This window comes from Amblyomma mixtum, chromosome 6 (genome assembly GCF_055824585.1).
Source record: "Amblyomma mixtum isolate Tamu chromosome 6, ASM5582458v1, whole genome shotgun sequence".
NCBI classification, from domain to species: Eukaryota; Metazoa; Arthropoda; class Arachnida; order Ixodida; family Ixodidae; genus Amblyomma; species Amblyomma mixtum.
The window spans coordinates 152,874,722-152,899,740 of record NC_143017.1 but is presented as its reverse complement, the minus strand read 5'-3'; the positions used below and the strand labels follow the sequence as shown (position 1 = coordinate 152,899,740).

The following is a 25,019-nucleotide window of genomic DNA, read 5'->3' as shown; positions in this document are numbered from 1 at the left end:
CGAGGAAAAACGCTCTACACGAGCCGCTTAGCAACGCAGCGCACTCCGCTGTGCCATCTGCTGTGTATGCGTTGCTCCGAACATTTCTGTGCTGCGAGCGTGCGCGTCGGTGTCAAGGAACGGCGTCGTCCGCGCTGCTGTCGCGCCGGATCAGACGTGCTCCGTTTCTGCCTCGGTTTGTCTCGTCGGTGTCTCATTGTCACCGAGTGCAGCACCCCGTGCGCGCATCGCGGCCACTGACGCCACTCGACGTGTGAACGCGTCCGCCTCGCCCCATTGAGACAATGGAGCCGTCGAGTGGACCCTGCTATGCAAGGCAGGCACGCGGGGACGTGCACGCGCAATCCGCCGCGTTCTTTGACTCGCTGCTCCCCGGCCGTCTTGCTGGAAGTGGGGCTGCCCCCTCCTCCCCTCTCCTTTCCCAGCCGCCTTTTTTTTTTATTGTTTGCGTCGCAGATGAGTGGCTTGGCGGGTACAGGCGTGAGCAAAAATTACGGAGGGCGCTTAAGGCTACTTAAGTGCTTTGAAGGGGAAATATATTTTTCTCGTTTATATTTTTCCTTCCTTTCTTTCTAATGACACACCTACTAATTCGTATACAGTCGTAAGGCAACGCGTACACTAGGTTGACATTTGCTCGCCAAGAACGCGGTCATTTTAGCCGAATGGTGCTGGAACGGAGGGACATCTATGATGAAAGACACTTTCTACCGGATTGGTTTCGCTGTTGATGCGGTGTCTATCGTTGCCGCCCTTTTAGTTGGGTAGTCGTCTGTCAGGCCAGTGCAATGCAGCCGCTCGCTGAGTGCTTTGTAAGTATTGTATAAATAGCCCCCTTCTTTACATACATAACCTCATGTAGTAAATACCGCATTGGAAAAAAAAATGTTCTGTGGCTTATGGGTTGCGTGAGAGAGAGCGAGAGACTTTAATGAATGAAGGAAATATGGGTGGCGTGCTCACCTCGCGATCTGAAGGTCCGTGGTTCAATGCCCCGCACCTTCGGAGGACATTTTTTTTTTTTTGCTTATGACGTCATTGGGGGTTTTGTGTGCCACTTTTCCTGGACGTCGACAAAGACGCCAGATTTCTTTGCTAATGAGCCGTGTAAGGCTTTCGATTAAAAGAAGATTGGCAAAAGTAACACATGACCTCTTTCTTACTTTCTTCTATCACTCCCTCCTTTATCCGTTCCCTTACGACGTGGTTCAGGTGTCCACCGAGATATGTTAGATAGATACTGCGCCATTTCCTTTCCTCAAAAACCAAAAACCAGCCACCGCTGGAGCTTCCAAATAGCACCGCGCCGCGGTGCCGCGGTTTGCGAACACGCCTGACACTCTTGATATCGGCATGCTCGTAAACGCATCCCCGAGCGTTGTCATCTGCCGCTCCGGTGTCAGGTCACGTGTGCTAATCTTTCTTTATTCACGCCTGTACAGCTTCTGTGCAAAGTAGGGCATGTCTTCGACGCTAGCTGTGCGGGAGCTTCGCCAGCGCGCCGTATACGGCCGCACGGCTGTTCGATCTGTCCCGACTGTGTAGTCGCCGCGCGTTGATATTGGGAAACTTTGCGAGATGTGTCAAGTGTACGGAGACGCTTCTTTTGTGTGCAGCGTTCTATGCTTAACCTGTAGACGAACTAGTTAAGCAGCTGCCAGTGTTTTTTTCTTTAGTCTCTGCTCTTTTATGGAATTAAGGACGAGGATGAACGCGAGTCACAACCAATTTCTGAAAAACTTGTCCTAGATTTGTGTAGATCTACTCTGGGAATAGACCCCAGAATCGAAAGAGCTCATCGCCTCGGACGGTTCCGTTCAGAAGGAACTCGCCCAATAATTGTTAATTTTAGTTCATTCAAAGAGAAAGAGGCTGTTCTGTCAAATGCGAAGAAATTGAAAGGAAGTTCTACTAGCATTTCAGAGGACTTCTCTGAACCAGTACGAAACAAGAGGAAAATGCTTTGGGACTACGCCAAACCTCGCAAGGGACCCAATGGCAAAGCACATCTGAAATACGATGTCCTTTACTTGAATAATGTCAAGTACATTTACGACGAATCTCAGGGGCAGGTAGTTCGAGCCTCTTGACAAGTTAAGCCGGATCACTCTGTTTTGTCGATTCTAGTACTAAACTGCAGAAGTATTAAGAATAAAGTGGACAAGCTACATGGTCTAATTGACATGGCGAGACCTTCCGTTGTGATCGGATGTGAATCATGGCTGGATGGGGATGTTAGCGATAGCGAAGTTTTTCCGAGTAACTATATCAGCTATCGAAAAGATCGAGACAGGCACGGAGGAGGCGTATTTTTACTGGTGGACGTCTTAGTTAGTTCTCGTAAGATGGAAATTGATGTTGGGACATGTGAGGCAGTATGGGCTCAAATTAGACTTTTAAATGGTAAATTACTATCAGTTTGCTCGTTTTACAGGCCACCTGGAAATCAGCTTGAACCCATCAGCGACCTAACTGATATGATTGAAACTGTTAAAACTGACTGTTTAGTTGTTGGAGGTGACTTTAACATTCCTGAATTAGACTGGAGCTCAGGATGTCTTCCGTCTAGAGCCAATTCCGCAGTAGGCAAAGAATTGTTAAATCTGTGCAATTCATTCAGCTTATCCCAATTAGTGCTGCAGCCAACCCGTGGCAACAATGTTTTGGATTTATTATTCACTAACCAACCATCGGCAGCTTGTTCTACCCTTGTAGTGCCCGGTATCAGTGATCACAGTTGTGTTTTAGCGGAAATGAACTTTCAGTATGTTAAACTTGAAGACTGTGGCAATCGGCGCATTTACAGTTACCGAAAGGCAAATTTCCCCGAGATAGCCTGGGCACTTGAATCCTATGTCGATGTGTACGAAACATTGTCTGATTCACTCAGCGTTGATGAGCTGTGGCGCATACTGACAGCCAATCTATTTGATTTGCGTGAGCAGCATGTGCCGTCATGGGTGATGACGAAACGTCGCAGCAAAAGCAAGCCATGGTTCACAAAAGCGCTGCGCAGAGTCGTTGAAAAAAGGCAACAACTATATGCGCGCTTCAAAAGAAATCCGTCGGAAGATAACATGGATCAGTTAAAAAAGATTACAAAGGATATGAATGCTTCGGTCAAAGAGGCTAAATTTACCTACTTTCAGTCTTTCGACATGCGTATCCAGGATCGCCCTAAAGAATTTTGGCAGTACATAAAAAGAAACAGAAAGGATGAATTGTCTATCCCGCCACTCGATCACAACGGAAGTATCGTTCATGATAATCTGGAGAAAGCCAAGTGCTTTAACACATTTTTCAGCTCAGTTTTTTCTGCTGAGGACAGCAATAGCCCTGCCGATTTTCGCCTTGCCTTGAACTGTACGGAACCCATGGAGAACATTGAATTTGATCAGCGAGGAATTGTGTCGCTCTTAGAACGCTTAAAAGATAACAGTGCCACCGGTCCGGACGGCTTACCCACGATCCTGCTCTCTTCTTGCGCTTTTGCGTTGTCAAGGTACCTTCAAATTCTTTTCACAAAGTCATTACAGGAAGGCTCCTTGCCTGATGAATGGAGGCTTGCTAATGTTGTACCTATACATAAATCGGGACCTAGGAATGTTGTTTCAAATTATCGACCAGTGTCCTTGACCAGTGTATTATGCAAAGTTTTAGAGCATGTGTTTTATACTAGTATTATGAATCATCTTAGTATACATTCATTATTAAATACTAATCAACATGGCTTTCGCAGTGGTTACTCGTGTGTCACCCAGCTTACCGAATTTGTACATGACCTGTCAAGTGCTTTAGATAAGGGATATTCTGTTGACTGTATTTTTCTAGATTTTAAGAAGGCCTTTGACGTTGTATCACATTCCTTATTAATACAAAAATTATACTGGTACAACATAAATGAGAACGTTATTAGGTGGATAAAGGAATATTTGAGCTTTAGGCGTCAATGTGTTGTTGTCAACGGGAAACAATCGCATGAGGTGGCTGTAACATCAGGGGTGCCTCAGGGATCCGTCTTGGGCCCATTACTGTTCATAATTTACATGAATGACATCTTTTCAGGTATTTCTTCATACATGCGTCTTTTTGCGGACGATTGTGTATTGTATAGAATTATTAACGATCAAAGTGACTGCGATGCATTACAACAGGATTTGTGTAAAGTGGCCCAGTGGTGTGAGAACTGGAGAATGCATATTAACTTACAAAAATCTGTACATATGTGTTTCACTAAAAAGAAGGTTCCCCATATTTTCACTTATAACATAAATAATAGCAGACTGCTTTCAGTGTTGGAATTTAAATATCTTGGTGTATATTTAACAAGTTCAATGTCTTGGCATCGTCACGTGGATTTCGTTACTGCCAAAGCCTGTCGTGTTTTAGGTTTCCTGCGACGTAACGCTAAACTTTTCCCTTTAAAGACTAAAGAACTGCTGTATAATACAAATGTTAGAAGCATACTTGAGTATGCTTGCACAGTCTGGGATCCGAAAACCTTGCTTGACGTTCAAAAGCTAGAAAGAGTTCAGAATTTGGCCGTTCGTTTTGTTTTCAATAACTATGGGCGTTATTTTAGTGTAACGAGCGCGAAAAAATCTTTGGGTTGGGACTCACTTCAAAAACGTAGGAAAGTACTGCGTTTAAAATTATTTCATAATATATTTCATTCTAGAACTGGAATAGACAGAACCAAATATATAGCCAACCCTGATTACGTGTCTTTACGTAGAGATCATTCACTTAAAGTTAAAGAATACAGGTGCCGGACTGACCTTTTTAAAATGTCTTTTTTCCCCAAAACGGTTTCGGAATGGAACAAGCTGCCTGAGGAAGTAGTGTCCATATTATCAAATGATTCATTTTCTTCCATGCTGTGACATTTGTTTGTGTATAATAATTCCGTGTTCTTTCTATCTCATTGTTATCTTCTTTTTTTGTAACCACCTGCACGCGGTGGCATTTGTGTACTTTTTCTTCTACCCCCCCACTGTAATGCCAGCCAATGGCGCTGTGGGTATGATGATAAATAAATAAATAAATAAATTCTGTGCCGAGGACGCTTCAGTTGCAGGTCGCCCGCCTCGTATAGAGAATGCTGACAGCCGCGCCCGTATCTTATCCACATGCGCAATTCAGGTCGGCAGAGCTTGTCACGGAGAGCCACTATTGTGATGGGCGAAGCAGACCGCTGGCGTTTCTGTCAACGCGCAAAAGGAGTGGGGCTGAAAGGATACAAGTGTGCAACGTTCTGTTTCTGCATAGCTCATGCTGCTGCCGGGGTGTCTGTTGGGGGGGGGGGGGGGGCTGCCTCACTGTTTCTAGTAATACGTATCAGTACATTCGTATTCTCTTTTACGTATCATTACAGCGTAAGCAGAGCGTGTTGCTTGAGGAAATGACCGGTATCTCTCACGTTAAAGGTATATCGCCGAAAGACGCGGGTTCGATCCCGGTCGCGGCGGCTGAATTTCTTTGGAGGAGAAATTCGAGGCCCGTGTACTGTGCGATGTCAGTGCACGTTAAAGAACCCCAGGTGGTCGAAATTTCCGGAGCCCTCCACTACGGCGTCTCTCATAGCCTTAGTCGCTTTGGGACGTTAAACCCCATAAACCAAACCAAACCGTATATCGATGCGTTGACTCCGGAGAGCCGTTTGGCGGAGGTTTTCCTGTCCCCAGGCGAAGCCAGCCTTCATCCACCCCATTTCTGGTTGCCGGAATGTGGTTTTTGCCGCCTCTTGCGGATAACGTCATTGCGCGAAGCTCTCGCGAATCCCTATTCGCAGTTATATGCAGCATGCGCAGTAATGAATGATTGTTGTTATAGGATTTTTACGTGTCAAAGCAACGGCTTTTATGCACGCTGTGTATAGCGGAGGGCTGCAGTTTAACTTCTTTCACCTGGGGTTCATTAACGAGCACCGAACTTTCTGAAGATGACCACGGTGCAATGACTTTGAGTAACTCTGTTGTGAACGTTTCACAGATGTGTATACTGTATAGTCGGCAAAACAGTAATCTACACATGCCCCAAGAAATCAAGCTGCTTATCAGAGAGGGCAATAGAAGCCGTGCTCACGCCATCCTCCCAAAGATTAGGGATACGTCCAGATTCGATAATTTCGCGCGTGATTCGTCTCTGGCTTGAACTAATGACAGCAGTGTGTTCAAGGTCCGGGCTGCAGTTCCGTGCATCGGGACAGGTCGGACAGTGACTGGCAAGAAATCCATCCCAGTCTTTCCTCTTCACGTTCCTTTTTTAAATCGTTAACGTGCTCTGTTGACCTTTCGTTGACGAAACCCCTTGTTTGTCGTATACAAATCGGGTGGTATTTCGCCTCTATCGAAACGCCCCCACTTTTGGTTGGTGTTGAATCCGTAACATCATGCTCACAAAACAGCATTGTGTAAAATAAAGGATAGGGCCAGGCCTGTATTTACATCTCGTAGTGGCTCAACTCTTGAGATAGATATCTTGTAAGGTGGCGTACCGCAAGCGTTTAGCATCGAGAAAAAAAAGTCACCAACGAAACTTGCGCGAAGCTGTGAGAAGAGACGCGCGCATAACATGGCCTGCGATCGCCACCCTTTCACGAAGGGCTTCTTGTTCAGTCCGCTCAAGTTCCTCCAGCGCGAAACAAAGTGGCACGCGGATGTCCCTGCTTTTCGCTAATGTCGCAAAGCGCCCGTTTATGACGGGCATCGAAACATTGACCTGGTGTTCAACGTCACAACACCTTGAATAATGACCACTGTATGGAGCAGATGCCTAAAAGCAGGTCCCCTGTTTGATCCAAGGGGCCTTTATTTTGATTTGACTGTGAATGTACTCTTAAAGGGCCGGGCACAAGAATAATTGGTGCAGCTAGAACTTTTAACCCTTGCGTCTGCTTGCTGTACAACTAACAGTGACAGTAGCCTAGGACAGACCTATGGGGAAACTCGTCTGGAGGATCTCTTAGCTGGATGCATTTCTTGAGCTCCAGTTTCGTTGGAGTAAGGGAGGTCCAGCGTGCTTTACTATAAAAAAAATTACAGCTGATTTAGCTTACCTGGCCAAATGCGATTATAGCGCGTCGCGTTTCGTTTCGCCTCTGGTTGGAGGCTAGGGTTTCAAGGTCAGGCCTCAGGCAAAGATCGGCGAAATTGGTGACCGGGGACCTTAGTGGTAGCGCACTATAAATTTTTTAGACCGCTTAATTAGCGCACCTTAATTAAGAGAGCACTGCGATAGCGGGGTGTTCTGGTTCCACTGCGCACGCATGGAAGTTGATGGAGAAGACGACATGCAGTGCACAGCGCGGGAAAGTGGCATTTTATCACGAGGCGTTATCAGCTGCTGTGGCAGCGAAGCTGATCTGTTCACGCCGCGGGTTCGAAACTCAGTCACGGCCATATTTCTTTTATGCCTGCAGGTCCAGCTGGCTTAAGACAAACAGACAACGGTTTTTTTTTCTAGATTGGGAGTCTTAGTGCTAGCACGCTGAAATTTTCCATTTGAGAGTGGAAGGGAGAGTGGTTGTCCCTCCCTAACGGATCCGCATTTGGGACAGCGACAAGGAAGCCAATGCGACGTCGCAGACTGGTCGCGTGCGATAGCCGGCGTCCTATAACAAAAGCAAGCCTCCGTAGACACACCGTCGAACGATGTCAAGTACAGCGGCAGCTGATAAACCGAGCGCGATATATTGGCGCGTCTGTTGCGCAAGCACCGAGCCAGCAGGACACGAAGTCCGCAGCTCGGCGGCTGAGGCCATGTTGATAAGCGCTATGTCGCTCTGTACCCTTGGTCGCATTAGGACGTCTCACGGTGCGCCCCTGGAGATAAATGATAACGGTGAAAGAAATAATGGATGGGACTTACGGTTTGTATACAAGTCCAGCTTTCGTGGACATCGCTTTTTAATTGCGAGGCAGGTGTGGACTATTGTAAGATACTGTTATCATCGTATTGATGGGAATAGTCTATTCTTCGAATACGTAGCGAAATCTCGCTTTTAAAGTTTGTCCTGCCCTCGTACCGAGTCGTTAACAAAGCAATAGAAAAGCAGTCTTCGTAAATGGCAGAAAACTGCAAGCGTCCCGAGGGAGGATCTGCGGATACATTGATTGTAATGGTGCAGTCTTACGATATGCGAACATATTGCCGTTGGAAGAATCTGCATGTCCAGAATGAAAGTGTATATAGGGGGACCTGCGGAGCCATATTATATTTCTTAGCGTAGGGCTTGAATTTTCTTTTTTCCTAGCGAAGAAACAAGGGCTGAAGCTTTTTGCTTCATGTTTATACCTCTACTATGCCTCCCCAAATATGGGATGGCGCCCGTTCAGCTGCACCATTGCGGCCTGTGCGCTTGCTTCGAACTCTGAAATTGCTTGCCGGCTTTCTGTCTATACACCGCATCTTGTACAGCCTTTGTCAAAAGTTTAGAGCCCAGGGGGTCTGCTTCTGGGCCACATTGCTTTGCTCGTAATGCGTCCTCAGCGTCTCAAATCTCCTGAAGGTAAGAAGATTATTGGTCCTGCTCCCTCCGATGCGCAGGACTTCCATGAGTGCTACAGGAGCGCCACAACAGTGCTTAGAAGCAAACCCCCTGGGCTCTAAACTTTTGACAAAGGCTGTACCTCAATTGCCAGTACGGGCGACGGGGTTTCAGAATCAGTTGCAACGTGCATGTCTCTCTGCGTTGGAGCGGTTCACGTGAACAGTGGCGTCCGCTCCGCTCTTGCGCGCAGTGCTGTGCACGCAGGGGCGAGGTTGCGTGACGGGGCTTTCCGAAGTGCAACCGTCGCATTCCTCTGGGACAGCAACGACGGTATAGGTCGCCCGGCCGTGGGAAGTGGCAGCAGGTGAAGCAACCCGCATTGTTTGACGAAAATTGCTGCGGGGCTGGTGATTGCGATCTGAAAATCTAGTATCGCAAAAGGCGATGCAATTGCACGTCCAGGCCATGCTTGTTTATTTTTAATTGTTATTGTTTTTATCGTACTTCCAAGCTATTAGGTTTTGAATGTAAGCGACCCGGCAGGCCACGACGCGTTTGACTTGGTAAGGCTGAATGCAATGGCCGCCTTTAGAGCTAGCGCTGTTACATTTTCTGTTGATTGAATAAGTGTACACATACTTGATGTATTCTATAGCTTTAGCAGGGAGTTATGAGAGATGTTTAATACGCTGAAAGGTTGTTGGGACGGGGAGGCCCCAGCCTGAAGAGTGCATTACGAGGTGACAGGTCTCGTTTTGACGAAAAAAATGTCGCTAAGGCTCCAGAACGTGATCCTTCTATCTGCATAAAACAGTGCGAAATTTATTTAATGATGCTACTGATGGCTAGATTAATACTGCTTTGTAGCTTTATTAAAAGAAGTATCATCTCTTCACAATATCTTCATAGACGTCCGATGTGGGACACCGATATGGGACAGCTGACGCTGCATTTGCTTCACGTTTTCGAGCCATACAAAAAGCGAAAAGGCCAGGGGGGGAGGCGAAGTGGAACTAAAAAGCATGATCGCGATATGTAGTCTGATAAGTACTGCAGGACCCTGGATAGAGCATCCGTTAGTAGAAATCTGCGGGAAATTCCCAGCCGCGGTTATATAAAGGAGGTTAAATTCTGGTTGTATTTTTAATCATAAAGAGATGTCTTAGAGCATTTTTAAAACGGTGATGTGCGTTTTTCAACAGTTCTCTTGTATTCTGCTTTTCTCTGAAATAACCAGTCTTCTATCTTTTTTTGTTAAATATGTTCGCCAGACTTGCGCCGTCTGGTCAGTGACAGGCAACGTTTTCCAGGTACCCACTAAAACTGCCGGTATTTGCTTAGCGCACCGACACTTGAACTCAGCACCGTCCACAGGAGATTAAGGGGGTCCAGGCCATTGTTGTGTGTTGCTTAGGGCGCATTTAGGGCTGTGCCCTTAAGTGTTTTGTTTTGAAGAGAAAGCTTCACTACGGTACCTCGGGCATCAATCGCGGACCGTGTAAATTTCACCTTTAGCTAAGTTAGAGGTCAAGCCATGAAAAAGAGAAAAGGAACTTAAATCAATATCCATGACTGGGGGGTCGAACCCGCGGCTGCACGAACAGATCTCTTTTTTAAGGGCCGCTCAGGGAGACCACTAGGCCGCAGCCAACACCCTTCGTGTTAAATTCACCACACTATCGCGCTGTTGATATGTTTAGGCGTGGTAGTAGCGTGTTTGACCAGGCATCGGGTCCAGGAACACCGCCGCTGGGCCGATGACACCAGTCTCTTCGGGGGCGTGGGTTCGAATCCCACCGCTGCCACCAGTTGATATGTTTTGCTGGGCTATAGTAGCGTGTTCCACCAGTCTCTTCGGGGGCGTGGGTTCGAATCCCACCGCTGCCACCAGTTGATATGTTTTGCCGGGCTAGTAGCGTGTTCCACCAGGCATCGGGTCCAGGAAAACCACCGCTGGGCCGATGAGGGAAGGAAGGTGGGCCGGAGACGGGGAGTAGGGGGGAAACAAGGGGAAAACTGTATTCACATATTTACAAGGTACGTGACAAACATATTTACAACATTATTTACAGACAAACAGAGTAAAAGCTGAGAAGAATCTCAGGAAATCCCCGCACTGCCTCTGGGAATGGTGTATGTGGAGACTGATGTGGCGGGAACACACAGAGAGTGTGTGTGTGTGTGTGGGGGGGGGGGGGGGGGGGGGTGGAATCACAACACTGCATTGGAGAGCGTCGTCTTCATCAACTCCCATCTGCTGCGTCCAGCGGCACTGCCTGCTCACCGTCGTCTTCTACGTAGCACAAATCCGTGCTTTCGCTCCGATTCGAATGTAGTAAACATTATATGTAGTTTTTTTCCCCCTCTGTGTGGTTCACTCAGGTTTCGTGGCCCGGAATATCGCGAATTCTTTTAGAGCAAGAGGGTATGGAACATTTAGATTGAGGGACCTATACTAGACCGCTCGTTATGGGCGGTTAAAAGTACTAATCGCTGTCGCTGGGCGTGAGATGTGCGGGCAATAATAAACAACACTGCGGGGTTTATCACACTGGCCGTACAGTGGTGGGCTCCGGGTTAGTTTAGACCACCTGGAGTTCGTTAATGTGTACCAAATTATCAGTATGCGGGCATTTTCGCACCTCGCCTGCACTGAACCGTGGCTTCCGGGATGGAATACCCCAAATCGTTGTCACGCCATATAGCCACTAGGCCACAACAGTCAGAATCGGGGTTAAAGATGTTTGAACTGCACTTCCTTCCGGGCACGCTATAGAAGGAATGAAATCGCGGGTATGTATGGGAGCGGTTCCGACAGTACGTGGCAGTTCGGTTATAATGAAAAGATGGTGGTGACGATGATGGTTTTCATTTAATGACGGTCTACTCGAAATGGAGCCAAACCCGGTTATCCAGAAATTTAATCCCATAGAGGCCGAGTAGCAGGTCAGGGTAAAGCTTGTACCCACTGGAACACTGGTAGGTATCTAGGCGACACTGGAGGGTCGGAGCCCGCCCCTTCCGCATAGGAAGCTGCTGATCAAACAGCTAAGCCAGTACTTGCGATGAAAGGTAGGCGGAAGATTGTCGGGTGCAGCGTAACTGCGTAACACCACAGGGCTGGCGCCTAATTAAGCATCGACCGGCATGTGGAGGGCGAGGAGATTTGCAAAAAGGGCTGCTCTGTTCAGCTGCATTCTTCCTCAGACGCTGACGATTTCTCGCTTATTGAGCGCCCATAGAGTCTCATTACTTCACGTGCCTCGATGCTTCCCATCGGCTTTACCCCAGCGGTGGCCAATAGTGGCTTGAACACCAGCCTCGCATGTGGAAGGTGCAGGGCTCGATCCCCAGTGCCGCCGGGTACCCACCTGTGATACAGTGGGTACAAGCTTTTCTCCTGCCTGGTGCGCGGCTTCTCTAGGGTGAAATGCTTGGGAAACGGGTCTTTGGCCCCACCTTGAGAAGAAGAAAAATACCTTGTGCTATGGCGCTGTTTAACCCCAGATGCCCTTGCGCCACACACACACACACAAAAAAAAAAATCGCAATCGTCATCACTTCCCATCGGCTTCATCCTGTGAGCGCTTCACTGCTGCGCAATTTTCCTTCGTTTCCTTTGATCCGGGTCAGGATTTATGCACGCGAGTATGCCCGGAAGGAACAACGCCAACCCCAAGCCTGGTGTATTTCCTCTGGGGGCGTCTTCCATTCAGAAATCAGGGCACGCCCTCGCGAAAGGCTGGCTGCTTATATGCAACCCTATGTACCCGCGCCCTCTTCGTTGCGCGTGCGCGTGCAAGCGATCGCTCGAACGGCTCATCGTTTTATCTTCTGTTCACATTGGCGATATGTGTGTCGCTTTGTGGATCTGCATGTATCGCGGCCCCGGATGCGATCGAACCAGCCGTATAAGCTGGGAGCGATCAGCTAAGCGGGCCGTTATAACCGAATGACGAGCGGAAACGTGCGAACCCGTGCGTACCTGTGCGTGAGCGAATGAGGCACGCGACCGGTAATGAGCGGCCCATTTGCAACGGGAAGCTCATCGGCGTTTCTCTCCTTTCCGCGCGTTTGGTTCATACGTTTGCTGCGCGTACGCGTCTCTGTTTACCTTTCGCGCATCCGCGATGGCCTGTCAGCTGTGCGCCGCGGCCTGGGAGTTTGCGTGGGAACTTTCCACCGTGCTCAAGCTGGGCGCTTTGATCGTGTGTGGGCGCCGCTCTGGGTGAACGGCACCTTTCCGTCGTTGTTTTGTCTTTTCGTTGTTTTCTGGCGTTCGGATATCCGCGTGATATCGCGACTATTAAATGAAAGCAACAGCACCAGAGAAAATGATGAAAGCGAATGAGGCGTGAATATATCGGCACTCTGCGCACTTGCTGTTTAGTTACACTAATAAACACCGATCACTCACGTAACTTTTACGGAAATGACTAAAGGGTGGTATCTTTGAAATAGGAGGGAAATCTTTTCAGAAACGCACTACGAACTGCGGCAGACGTCAGTTCCTATAAAGAAAACAAGTGGGCAGCTAATTAACTAAAATTTACTAACCTTTAATTACTGTGCAGTCTGAACGTTAGTGCCAGTTAGGAGTTTGCATCCGTGAACAAGACGACGTCGTATCAGTCTTTAAAACAAGGAAAAATTCATTAAAGCTGTGCAGTGCGAGGGAATCCGGCGTTTTTTTTTTTCGTTTTTTTTTCGCACAAAATCTAAACTGAACGCGTGAGATGCGCAGGAAGCTCGGTGCAGACGAAACGTCCGCTGATGACGTCAGAGAGTCAGGTGGAGGGATGATATTAGGAAGTTTGTGGGGATAACGTGCTGGCACACGACAGGTTTAAGTGGATGGGTATGCGAGAGGTCTTCTTTGTCCTGGACGCATTTGGGATTATGCTGATGATGTTGGATGTGGAGTAAGATATACGCTTTTTATATGTATATCACCGCGCCTTCTATGCCGCACCTGTTTTTCTTGCGCTAAGCTCGAGGCCACATGCTCGGTTCCCCATGACCACGGAAGTGTGGTTTTACACGGGAAAGAATAATCTTTCATGTGACTCGCGTATGTTAAGGAATTCTGCGCTGGCCGCAACCTACATCAAAACAGTTCTTTCGGGCGCTTCGGAGTAATCTCTGTGGTTCCTATAGCTTAGCGTCATATAATCGCTATGCTAAAGACAGTGTCATTTCTGACAAGGCTGCCAGAAATCTACTCAAGCACTTTCTTAACCGGCCACAGCCCTAACGTTGAGCGTGTAATCTAAACCAGGATGCAGTTAGCCAAAGAGAAAGAAAGAAAGATACGGGGAAGCAGTCTTCGTAACAACGTCGGAGGTGTGTTCGTTCCTTGTTTCGTTTTTGCGTTTGTTAGAAAAAAATAATAAAGAGAAGCAATGAAGAAGCAGCTTCTGGAAATTGCGAAACGCGCACGGAGCAATATGTTTCGGCGAAGCGGCGCCGTCGTTTGCGCTCTGTGTTTGTTGTTTTCCTCGTTTCGTTCGAAAGCGCCTTGTTCTCAGAGAGTCTCTCGTATACGCGTCCCGGAAAGGGGAAAGTGCAGCAGCGCCGAATGTTTGTTGCTGAACGTGATATATATTTCCCCTCCCGTGGATCGGCCAGAAGGAAAGCGAAATTGTGGTCCAGGTAAGACGAATGACGTTATTTCTGTCGCTGTTTCGTTTCCTTTATGTATACGTTCATGGCCGCGGACTGGGGAACTCCGAATGGTATATATATGAACGAGTCGGTCGTCAAGAGGAGCGCTTATAGCATTTCGTATTGACCGCCAAATTCGGCTCACCACTCACAAGCACTCGGACAGCACACACAAACACTTATTATAGAAGTTGAAAAATGAGAAAGTTGGTTTTAAGGAAAGGAAATGACGCAGTAACTGTCTCTCATATCTCATGTGTATATTCGAACCGCGCCATAAGGGAAGGGATAAAGGAGCGAGTGAAAGAAGAAAGGAAGGAAGAGGTGCCATAGTGGAGGTCTACGGAATAGTTTCGACCACCTGGAAGTCTTTAACGTGCACTGACATCGCGCAGCACGCGGGCGCCTTTTGAGTTTCGCCTCCTTCGAAACGCTGCCGCTGCGGTCGGGTTCGAACCCGAGAACTCCGGCGGCTCAGTAGAAGAGCGCCTTCACGACTGAGCCACCGCGGCGGGTAATATAGAAGTTGAGACTGGTTGGAACAGATATACTATACTGGCGAGACATTTTAATTTCGCATTGTTGAATGCAGCGATTGCACCCCCCCCCCCCCCCTCGCACACGCACACACACACACTCACCCTTGTCACCCAACGGGTCGGTCTCTGCCAGGGTCTGACAGCCTGCAGATAAGCACTCCAGTAGATAAACACTGTATTGATTGAGGGCTCAGACGTGCACGAACCCTTATCGCGCATGAGCGGAAAAGGGACATTGCAGTCTCTCTGTTTAGGGGCATCGCACCACGCAGTTCCCGGAACTCTGCCTTGGAAGTACTTTTCCGATCGCCACACCGGCCTGTGCTGATCACCACGGGATCGTTTGCTGGACCCGAGATTCCTGGCCTCGCGGCGCACGCGTATTCCTTTCCCTGTCCTCGTCCTATTTGTTGCAGAATCTGGCGTCGTGCCTTTTCAGCCACTGTATGCTGCAACGGCGTCTCTGCGTTCTTGCGCTCCTTCACTCGCTCAGACGAAGTCACTGGCTGGTTTGCTTACTTTATCACATAATGCACAGTTATACATACACCCACACATATAGGAAAGTTCACCCTTGCCTCTCAGTCACTTGTATTTGCGGTAGCCCATTCACTCACACCGACTCAGCGACTGGCTATAGTTCACTCACCCGCTCACTGACCTATTTACTCATGCACTTACTTCAAGCTCACTAACTCGCCAAGCTGTGACACTCTCGCTCGTTCCGGCACTTTACGCTCTCACGCGTTATTAGATTGGCCTAATTCACCCACTGGCGCTCTCGCTAACTCACTCAGAGTATACCGTATATATCACTGTACGTGTCGTCGCTGTTAAGTGGCTTTTGCAAACTTTTCTCCGATCTTATTCGCTCGACTCGCATTGAAGGTTCCGCTTAATGGCGGAGGCTGCGCAAAGTGGCGCGGACCGTTCCCCGGCATCCTCCCTCTCGCCTTTTTTTCCCCTCTCCATTTTCTTCGCTGTTTAGCGCCAGTATCGCGCTTCGTCACGCGACCTGACCTAGCTCGCTCCCACCCGCCCCACTTGTGGAAACCGGGAAAGCTTCGCCGCGCGTCAACAGCTGACCAGCGTATATAGCTTGCGGTTTTATGCCCTTCTTCCTGTCCGATATTTTTCTCGGCGTATTCGGGAATACTGGGTCAGCCCCATATCTTTCACCGTATGCAGGCACGTGTGAAGCACTCTGCCGCGCGCAAGCCTCTTTATGGTCGGCGACCATCGTCGCTCGCCGCTGCTGGGTCGTCGGGCCATTTTTTTTTTTCTGCGAAAATCTTATTTTCATCCTCGTTAATTTATAATGGCGGCGCGAAACCGGGTCTCCATTTCCTGGCGAAAACAGCCGCTTTCCTTCCTTCCTTCGCCGTCGAAATCATGGGCAGCGCAACTTGCCTCGTCACCGCGTTGGATAAAATCGGCCCACCTCCCGTCTCTCTCCTACTTCAACGCCCTTTCCTGCCTCACACACACACACAAACACATGCATCGCACGTGTCTTTTAACTAGAGTGGCGATTAAAAAAAAAGGGGGCCGGTGGCGAAAGCGCGCTTTTTGTTGTTGCCAAAGCGCCCGACATTTTTGCGCAGTTTGAACTAAGAACGGTGCGAGAATGGGGGGGGGGGGGGGGGGGATGTGTGGGCCCATTCCTTATTCCACCCCCACCCTTCCTTGCTCATTCTCTTTTGAGATATTAAAGCGGCGCGCGGACGTGCGAGATCGCGCTGGTCGCATTTTCGGCGGGTCTCGGCTTCCGCAGAGCGAGCCAGCGCTGCCGCCGCTAAAGAGACTGCGTTTAACGCGCTTCAACTACCCTCGTACTTTCTTCTTTTTGTCTTCGTTCTTTCACTCGATGTTTTCTTACGACCTGCACCACTTAACCGGCCTCGAGAGCCGCATCTCACGCTCGAGCAGTGTGTGTCTCTCGAGAAACTATCTCTCTTCTGGTGCATGCCGCGTACGGGTAACGTATGCGACGAGAGCGCGAGTTTCGCGCCCTTTCTTTCGCTGCCGCTCGACCTCGGCGAAAAAATATGTTCCTCACGTTGTCTGGCTTGCCTTCTCTGCTTCATTGTTTGTGTTGTTCTTCCCTGGACGCGGCGAGAGCCCCTTTTCGCTGTTGGCGCTGCTTCTCCGCCGACTCTCCGCCGCTGATGGCATCTCCGCCTCCTCCTCTCCAAATGTCTCTCTTCCGCTCCTATTCTCTCCGCTGTCTTTCTTTTCTCTTTCGCTCCTCCCTCCCTCCTTCCCTCATGCCTCCTTCTCGCTCTCGGCTGGCGCGGATGAATGTCTGGCGGCGCGCGGGCGTCATTCGTGGGATGCGCTCAGCGGGAAGCGCACGCCGGTCGCGCTAGGCTGTGTCGTCGTGCTAGGACGCTCCGCGCGGGTTCCCATACTCCTTCACTTAGCGGGTCGCAGCGACGTCGAGTGTTTTGTGTTCCTCTGTGTGTGTGTTTATGTGGGTGGGGCTTTTAATCCCGTGGATACCGCCACTCCGGGATCTGTATCGACAGCGGAGGAAACGTTGGGCGACTTGTTTTTTGGTGTCCCGGTGAAGAGACACTGCCGGAGCCGCTCGTCGTGCGTGTGGCAGTCCACCTCAGCAGCGGTTGCACGTAGTACCCACCGTCGCCGGTTTCGGTGGCCCACCCCCGTTTGCCGGCAGCATATAAGTGCTCCTTGTTCATCTTGTTGGTGTTCGTTCCTCGAAGCGTCTCCGTTTCACGGTGTGGATTGAATGGATTGCTCTGCGCTGCTCCTGCAGCGTTGCTTTGCGTGTTGAAGGAGCAACTTTCGCGTCGTGGGTTTCGGTGAGTATTGTATCGGTGCCCTTGTAGCTGTTTGTGCGCGCGATAAACTTCTTGATCCGAGCTGCCCGATCGAGGGGAGTGTTTGTCTTCGTCCGCGCGAGACCTTGGTTGCCGCGGGGTCGCTTGCCTTGGAAAGGCCGCTGAAACCATGGGTGCGAATCAGTGACAAGGTCGGGCGCGTTGGGTGCTGCACACACCTTTAGAACGGGGTGGCAATTTTCCTGCCCTCCTTTTGCTGTTCTGCGGCTGGCAATGTACTTTATATTCCAGCAGTTTTTGCTGTTTTCGTTTAGTCCGAAGGTTGGGAAGGGGGGGGGGGGGGGGGGGGGGGGGGGGGCGAGAGGAATGTGATTTTGACATTTTTCGCAAATTTTTCTTTCCGCCGCAGTTCGAGAGCATACCTTAAGACGGCATTGTGCAGTTACTTCTTAGATTTGCATCTTGCGGCTGGTTCAGCTGTCCCACGAAGCGTTTTGTCGTGAGGTGGGAACGTGTGATGGGAGCGTTGGCTCCGGAAATAGCTCTTGTGAGCGGGAGTAAAGCCAAGCTGCCATCTTCCTTCGTAAAGTAATCCTCAGACCACCGTAAGGTAGTGTGTGACAGCGCGAGGAATGCTAATCTATGCTAGAGGACGTCTAGTGAAGACACTTTATTGTTATTCTTCTCTACGGATTGTTCGGTGAGAGCACAGCCTCTCTATTTCAGGAGCGGACATCTAGTGACGACACTTAGTTGTTATTCTTCTCTACGGATTGATTGGTGAGAGCACAGCCTCTATATTTCTCGAGCTCCATTTTTATTTTTTGCACTTTCCATCTCTTTCGAATTTTGTCTGCCTGCGTGTCTTGTCTATTCGATTCCTTCTCCGTGGACTAAAGGGCGGCTTCGCCTCACGTCATTATGCAGGCGTCGTTGACGGAAGCACGTCGTTAGTCGAGGGATATGTAGCACGAACCAAGGGCGGCATAAAATGACCCTTTCACAGAATAACATAAGGTTCGCTTTCTCGGCTTTTCGACGCAGCGCTGCCCACATCCCTACTTTTTTTGTTTTCCTTCCTTGTAGGGATAACAACAGGAAAAGAGGTGCGTTCGTGCATGTGTTTCACGAATTTTATGCCCGTGCTTTTAAGCGATGTGGTGATAATGCGAGTTTCCTGACACGAAAGTTTTCCCGTGTACATTCTGATGCTCCGTGTAGCCCAGCGCAGACACGGAGCGCCTCATCGCGAACGTGTGTAGACAATGATAACCAGACCACCACTAACACGAAGCTCTTGAGCATTATCACCATGGTCTGGTCGGTCGGACGTGCACGTCCGCTGTAAACGCCGCTTTGCAGCGGATGCCTTTCACAGCTGACAGTTTCTGATAACTGAGATGCCGGGAAAACTTACGTGACTCTATAATCCGGCCTCCACTTTCCTGTCCGCCGACAGTCGACGTCTAGCTCGCCTAATTCCTATCCCCCCCCCCCCCCCCCCCCCCTTTTCTCTGAGCACTTTTTTTTTTTTCCTGCGCCATGATCGCCGGAGATGGCTTCGAGTCGTGCTTTATAGGTTTTCCCGGACGGCGAGACAAGCTTGGGTCTCGCTCGTAAAAAGAAATAGCAGGGGGGACGGCGCGTACAAGATTACACAGCTCACTGGGCGACAAGCATGCGAGCCTTGTCGGGCGAGAGGCGTTCGCCGTGCACGCAGTAGTTGGTCGATATCTCGTATACGGCTGTGCTGTGACGAGCGTGTTGTCGGGAGCAGTGGTGGCAGAGGCCTTTTGCGTGCTCTTCGCTTTGTTGCTGATCTGGCTTCCTTTAGCGCTTGGCTTGTGACACGCGGAGGAAACAGGATGAACATTACTTCAACTCGTCTAGTTATGGGTGGCCACCCTTCCCTTTTTTTGACGCTTGCTGTCCGGTGAGGAATGTGCGTCTGGCGGGGTTCGGAACCTCAGGATCGACCGTGTATAGTTGCGTGCGGCCGGCGCTTAACTTAAACGGAACAGTGGTAAATTGAGTGCTGGAAGTTTCGAAGCGACGCATATGAGTGACGCCGTAGTGGAGGGCTCCGGATTAATTGGGTAGTGCAGTGACGTCAAGATGCAAACACTTTAAGCCTGCTCAGTTATCAGTGGATGTTTTTTTATGCCAGGGACGTTTACTTTAAAGTCTAGCGGACTGTGTGGCTTTCGGTTAAAGCAGTGTACCGATGTCACGTTTCCACGTGTCATATCAATTTCGGGACAGCTGGAATAGCTGACTTTGCATAGTTGACAGGTTGCAATACTGTACACCTCTATCTGGCAGGAAAAAAATACACCGTGCAAAACACGTAGATAGATGCCTTAATGACCGGCTGCTCAAAAACCCCGGTAATATGTTAATAACTGCCATACAAGACCATCTTGCTGCCTTTTGTAGGGAGTGCGAAAATTGTGCGCCCAAAGTCTTCTGCCTCTCGTGTCATATTGCACAGCTCATGGCAAAAGCGCCTAGGGTGTGGTCATCAAAGCATTCCCAAAAAAAAAACAGGCGGTGAAAATTCTCGGAGCACACCGTCGTAATCGTTGACAGAAAAAAAAAAAAGATTGCATATATCTGGCCGAGCTGTGCGTTTTTTGTTCACTATCGCTGTTTCTTTTCTTATTGCACCTAGCTATGTATGGCAGTCGTGACACGTGCCATCAACCCTCAGTCGGAATAGCGCCGTTTCTTTCTTCTATCCTTGTACCGTCTCGTGCGCTATGTTTCAAGAAGCAAGCTGTAAACATCGGCGGCGAATGCTTGTGTCCTGCGCTGGCCGATATACAGGGCCGAGGATAGTTGTGGTTAACCTACATATGTGGCCCTTGGTCAAGATCGAAACAGTCGGCCCTGACGTGACTTTCGCCCGCTGGAGCGGAGACGGGCGTCGCGCTTTCCGCTGACGGCCTCGCGTTGCTGCTCTGCAGCGGACACTTCGATCGGGTCACAATCGCGCAGTGCGGAAGTGTGGCCGTCGCGCACCTGCTTGACGGGAAGGTCGGCAGTTGTTGCATTTCTGGCTGGGCATGCAAATCAAGTGCCGTCGAATTTACTGTGCACACCGGAAGCGCGGCCGTCGACGTACTTATCGCTTTCTTTTGCCGTCGCTTCCGGATCTGGAGCAGATGTTGTTAGCCGGTGGCGTTGTGAGTGCAACCGGGACGACGCCCTCGTAGCCGAGAAAAAAGAGAAAGTGCTCGGAAACCCGTATTAAGAACTAGACGCATGGTATCTCGCTTTTGAAGAGCTGTTTTGTCGGAATGCTCATGTCCCGTATAGTGATTGCGAACCATGCATTTGATGGTGGAAAGGTATTTTCGCTCATGTATAAGTTAAGCTTTCAGCGAGCTGAAGCATTCGATCTTCTCGCCTATCACGGTATATATGTTTCGATTTGGGCGTTGTCTGCACATTTGTTTCTTTGTTTCTAAATCATGTTCTACGCATGGAAATGAGTGCTTTGGACCTTTCTTTTTTTTTTTTTTTTTGATCGAGACAGTTCTTACCGGTAACCAGATGAACGGTTTCATGTATCACCGCGGTGTGCACATGGGCGTCCGGAGGGGGGGCAAGGGGGGGCGGTTGCACCCCCCTGGAAAATCACTCACTCGAACCGTGAGTGATGGCCGCACACCAGGGGCGGTGGTGCGCTCAGTCAAAAGGGTAAAAGCAGCCCCGCATGGTCACATCTGCGAAATGCCGCGTCCGGGCGTGCGTCGTTCCGCCGTTTTCAAACCACGCCATCGTTAGCTCTACTGAAGGGCGACCTGTTCCAGACATACAGCGGCACCGGCGAGCATGTGTTTCGAGCCGCCTTGAGATGGGTGTCTGTTTCTTTGATCTCTAGAGAGATAGCGACACGGAGGCAGACAGTGCACGGGGCATCTTGTTTTCGCCTATATCGTTACGCCGGTCACCGATGAATTCTTAAGGAGGGAAGGACAAATCAGCCGTGTCCACCCCCGCTTTGTCGGGCTGCTCAGGGGCAAGCGGGCGATGAGTTGGCGCCGCCGCCGCTCGCTGTCTCCTCCGATCCACGTGTAGCGCAGTTCGGTAGAAGCGCCGCTTTCAGAATCTCCGGCAAAGGGAATTAGCTGCTTTTGTTCACGGCGACGCAGTCTCCCGAGGCGCCCCCACACCAGCGTTCTTTGCGTCTTCTGTGAAAACCAGCGCCTTTGGTCAACGCAGCCCGATGGCGCCTGCCTGGCTCGCCTGTCACCTCTGGCTGGGCCTCAAATCACAACAGCGCCCATGTACTGTGCGTGTCAGTGCATGGTAAAGAGACCCAGGTGGTCGACATTACCCGGAACTCTGTACTACTCCATCCCTCATAGCCTGAGTCGTTTTGGGGCTCTGAACCCCATAAAAACACAAAAACAAATTTTCCGACCGGAGTGGCGAGTGTCCCTTCCCCTCGGAAGTTGCGCGGCGTTCCTTTCACCCCCAAAGTGCGCATTCGGGGATACTGCGGCAAGTAAGCCCTCGCACGTGTGCGCGCCTCTGTGTTTGTGCTTGGGTGTTTTTAGTGGCCGGTTGTCAGCGAAGCTGAGAACAACCAAGACAGCGGACGAGAAAACGACGAGCGGCGAACAGTGTGTGTGGGGTTGCTCGACTGTGCGGATGCGCAAGCAAGATGGAGCGAGGTGTATGAAGCTGCGAGCGTGCATTTATCTTGTAAATAAGTTTTCGTTGTATATATAGTCATCTTTTGTTTTCAACGTACGCGTTCAACAGTTTTTCCAATCAATGTGTATGATGAGTGTGCACCGAGAGCGTGTAATGAAGCACAGAAGTGAATTTATCACACGTGTAATTACGCAATTCGCCCAGAAAAATCCGAGGCGCCTGCAGTTGCTGTTCAAGGAAGACTGACTGAGTGACTGTAGTTGCGTGTTTGCGAACATATTGTGCTGTGTGCTGGTCATCAATCCGGGTGAGTCGAGAACCCGTATGCAAGAAGACTGAGCACTCTTCTCCACGAAGTGATATAGCATCTTTTTGCATTTTTTATTAATTTTAGTTGTTTCTTCGTTGATAAACTCCAATGTACCTCTCCTAGCCGCGCTTTAATTTGCTGTTTGTAATTTTTCTTTCATGTGTGCATTTTGTTTAATTTTTATTTATATATAAATAAATAAATTTACTCCGCAAATAGCGCCTTTTTGCTACGAACATACCCCCCCCCCCCCCCCGGGGCACCAACGGGGCCCCCCCCTGCAAAAAATTCTGCGGACGCCCTTGGGTGTGCATATTAACTCTCGCCCCCGCACATCATCTCTGAGCTATAGCTTTTTCCCTTTTGACTTCCTGCGTAGACTTTTAAAAGCAGCTTAACATAGTGCTTTCAGGGGTTAATGAGCTTCCTTGTGTGCGATACCCGCCGCGAAGGGAACTGACCCCCCGCCCCTCCGTGATCGCTGTCAGGATTGATTGATTTCAATTAATGACAAAGGGAAATGCGCGGTAATTGTCCACTCTTGTTGAACACTCTTCCATGCGCACATCACATTGGCGGCGTTCTGTGGTAAGAGATGAGGAGGTTAACAAAAGTGAAAGTCGAGAGACTAGGATTTTGTTTTCATATGAAGAAGCTTCAACACGGTTCCAGTCGGGCAGATAGGGAAGCGGACTCCTTATACCTCAAAATAAAGTAGCGTGGATTCTAGCTCCATTTCACAAAGCCTCGATCAACCTTGCTGCTCTTCATTATAGACTATGCTACGAGGTCTCGCTGCAGCGGAACCGCATGCATAGACTTTGTGTGGCGTTGGCTGCGGTCGAGTTTGGCTCCCTTGTCACGGTCCCGGTGTTCTGGTACTACTCCGTTGCCCTCTTATTACCTCGGTTGTGGCCGCTGTGGTCGCATTTCGATGGATGCGAAATGATCGAGACCTGTGTACTGTGCGATGTCGGCGAACTTTAAAGAGCCCCAGGTGGGGGTCGAAATTATCCGCAGCCCTCCACTGTACGGCGCCCCTCATAGCCTGATTCGCTTTTGAGGCGTTAAGCCTCGTAAGATATGACCAGAGAATGTCCCCAGGTGATCGAGCACTGACCCGCGGAGCCCTCCTCGCCTGATGCTCTCCAATGTTTCTGCGGCACTCAAAAATTTAAATCTCCGTTTACCACTCAGTGGCCTATTCCGCGTGGAGCGTTTCTTCGCGCAGGAAGAAAGGCGCGCGTTTTGCGACAAGGCAGGCAGGCAGCTATGCCCCCCCCCCCCCCCCTTTTTTTTTTTTGTGGCTTCTGCTGCTTTCACGTGCGGATAGCGAACACGCGGCGTCTGGCGGTGGCACACCACTCGCGGCAGGAAGCCGGTGAAACAAAACGCGCTCGGAACAGTTCTCTCTCGTGCGCCCTTTTGCATCGCACGTGCGGTCGTGCTCGTTTTTCCGCGATTGTCGCACGCGTACGGACGACCTCCTTCCGCTGCTCGGGCTTGCCCCCTCTCCCCTGCCAGCGCTTTCGGCCCCTTTGTTCTCCTCGCCTATTGTCACCGCACGGTCGCATCGGTGCGTGGCGCGCGCGCGTCTCACAGTAAAGCTCTCGCGCTAACTTTCTATCTTTTTTTTTTCGTTCTTCCCCCGGTGCTTCCGATGAAGACGGGAAGCAAGAAGACAGAAATAAAAGCACATCTTTTCTTCTTGGAAAGCCAGCGACGGCAGCAAGCGTTTTCCCCCTTTGTTTTAACACCCGAGAGCGAGATCCTTCCCTTTGTCGCTAGCGCGCCTGCAAGAAAAAAACAAAGAGCGCGACTACTGTTGCTGCTACTGCGCGAAAGGAACCGGAAGAGTCGGAGGCGCGCACGCGTTTTGGACAGCAGCTCTGATTCGTCCCAGTTTGTTTCGGTGACACTTCCCCTCTTTCTCCCCTCCTCCTGTTTCGCCGGTGAGCTTTCTGTGCAGGTATCGTGCGCTTCCCAGTTGTATTTTCATGCGGATTTTCATTTTTTATGTTTACATGGTTTGTCGGCGTGGTGCTTAGCCGTTGGTCTGATTGTCGTGCGAGCCTGCGTGCTGAAAGGCTTTGTGCGTGTGTCGTCAGATGGTATACAGCTCGTTCACGCGCACATTACCACGATGTCGTCCGCAGCTCCAAAGTAGCTCTTGTATTCGCGTCACCTACGTTGTTCCAGATATGGGCCGCCTTCTTGCGGGCAACTCAGAGCGGGTATGCGCAGAATGAGCGGGCTTCAACGACTGCTTTTTGGATAGAAACGACTGCTTGGTCGATACAAGTGCCGAGGTGGATACTCTCAGGGACATAAATGTTAGGTCAGCGGCCATAAATAACGGCGGAGCAAAGAATTCTTGCCCTGACTCCGAGCTAGTTGGTTCGTATCGCAAATTTAATAACCAGAAAGGGAGTATAAAGGAACAAGAAGGCTCAGCGAACTAAAAAGATGCTGCAGAATGAGCTGTATCAGAGCTATAGTTGGCTCATATCGCAGCCTCGTGTCGTGTCTCCTTCCTGTGTGGTGTC

General features: G+C 49.9%; 1 protein-coding gene across 2 annotated transcripts in view; it reads left to right on the top strand.

Annotated features, from left to right (window-relative positions):
- The window catches only part of LOC149340808 (ubiquitin carboxyl-terminal hydrolase 2-like), a 241,175-nt gene that overhangs the window by 87,374 nt on the left and 128,782 nt on the right, over positions 1-25,019 (top strand). Inside the window, exon 1 of one of the 2 annotated variants that reach the window (XM_089549698.1) lies at positions 17,011-17,519. The exons of the other annotated variant lie outside the window; for it this stretch is intronic. The gene's annotated coding sequence lies outside the window, so the exon portion shown is untranslated. Of the gene's footprint in view, positions 1-17,010; positions 17,520-25,019 lie in introns of those variants that run through there. 2 annotated transcript variants of the gene reach the window in all.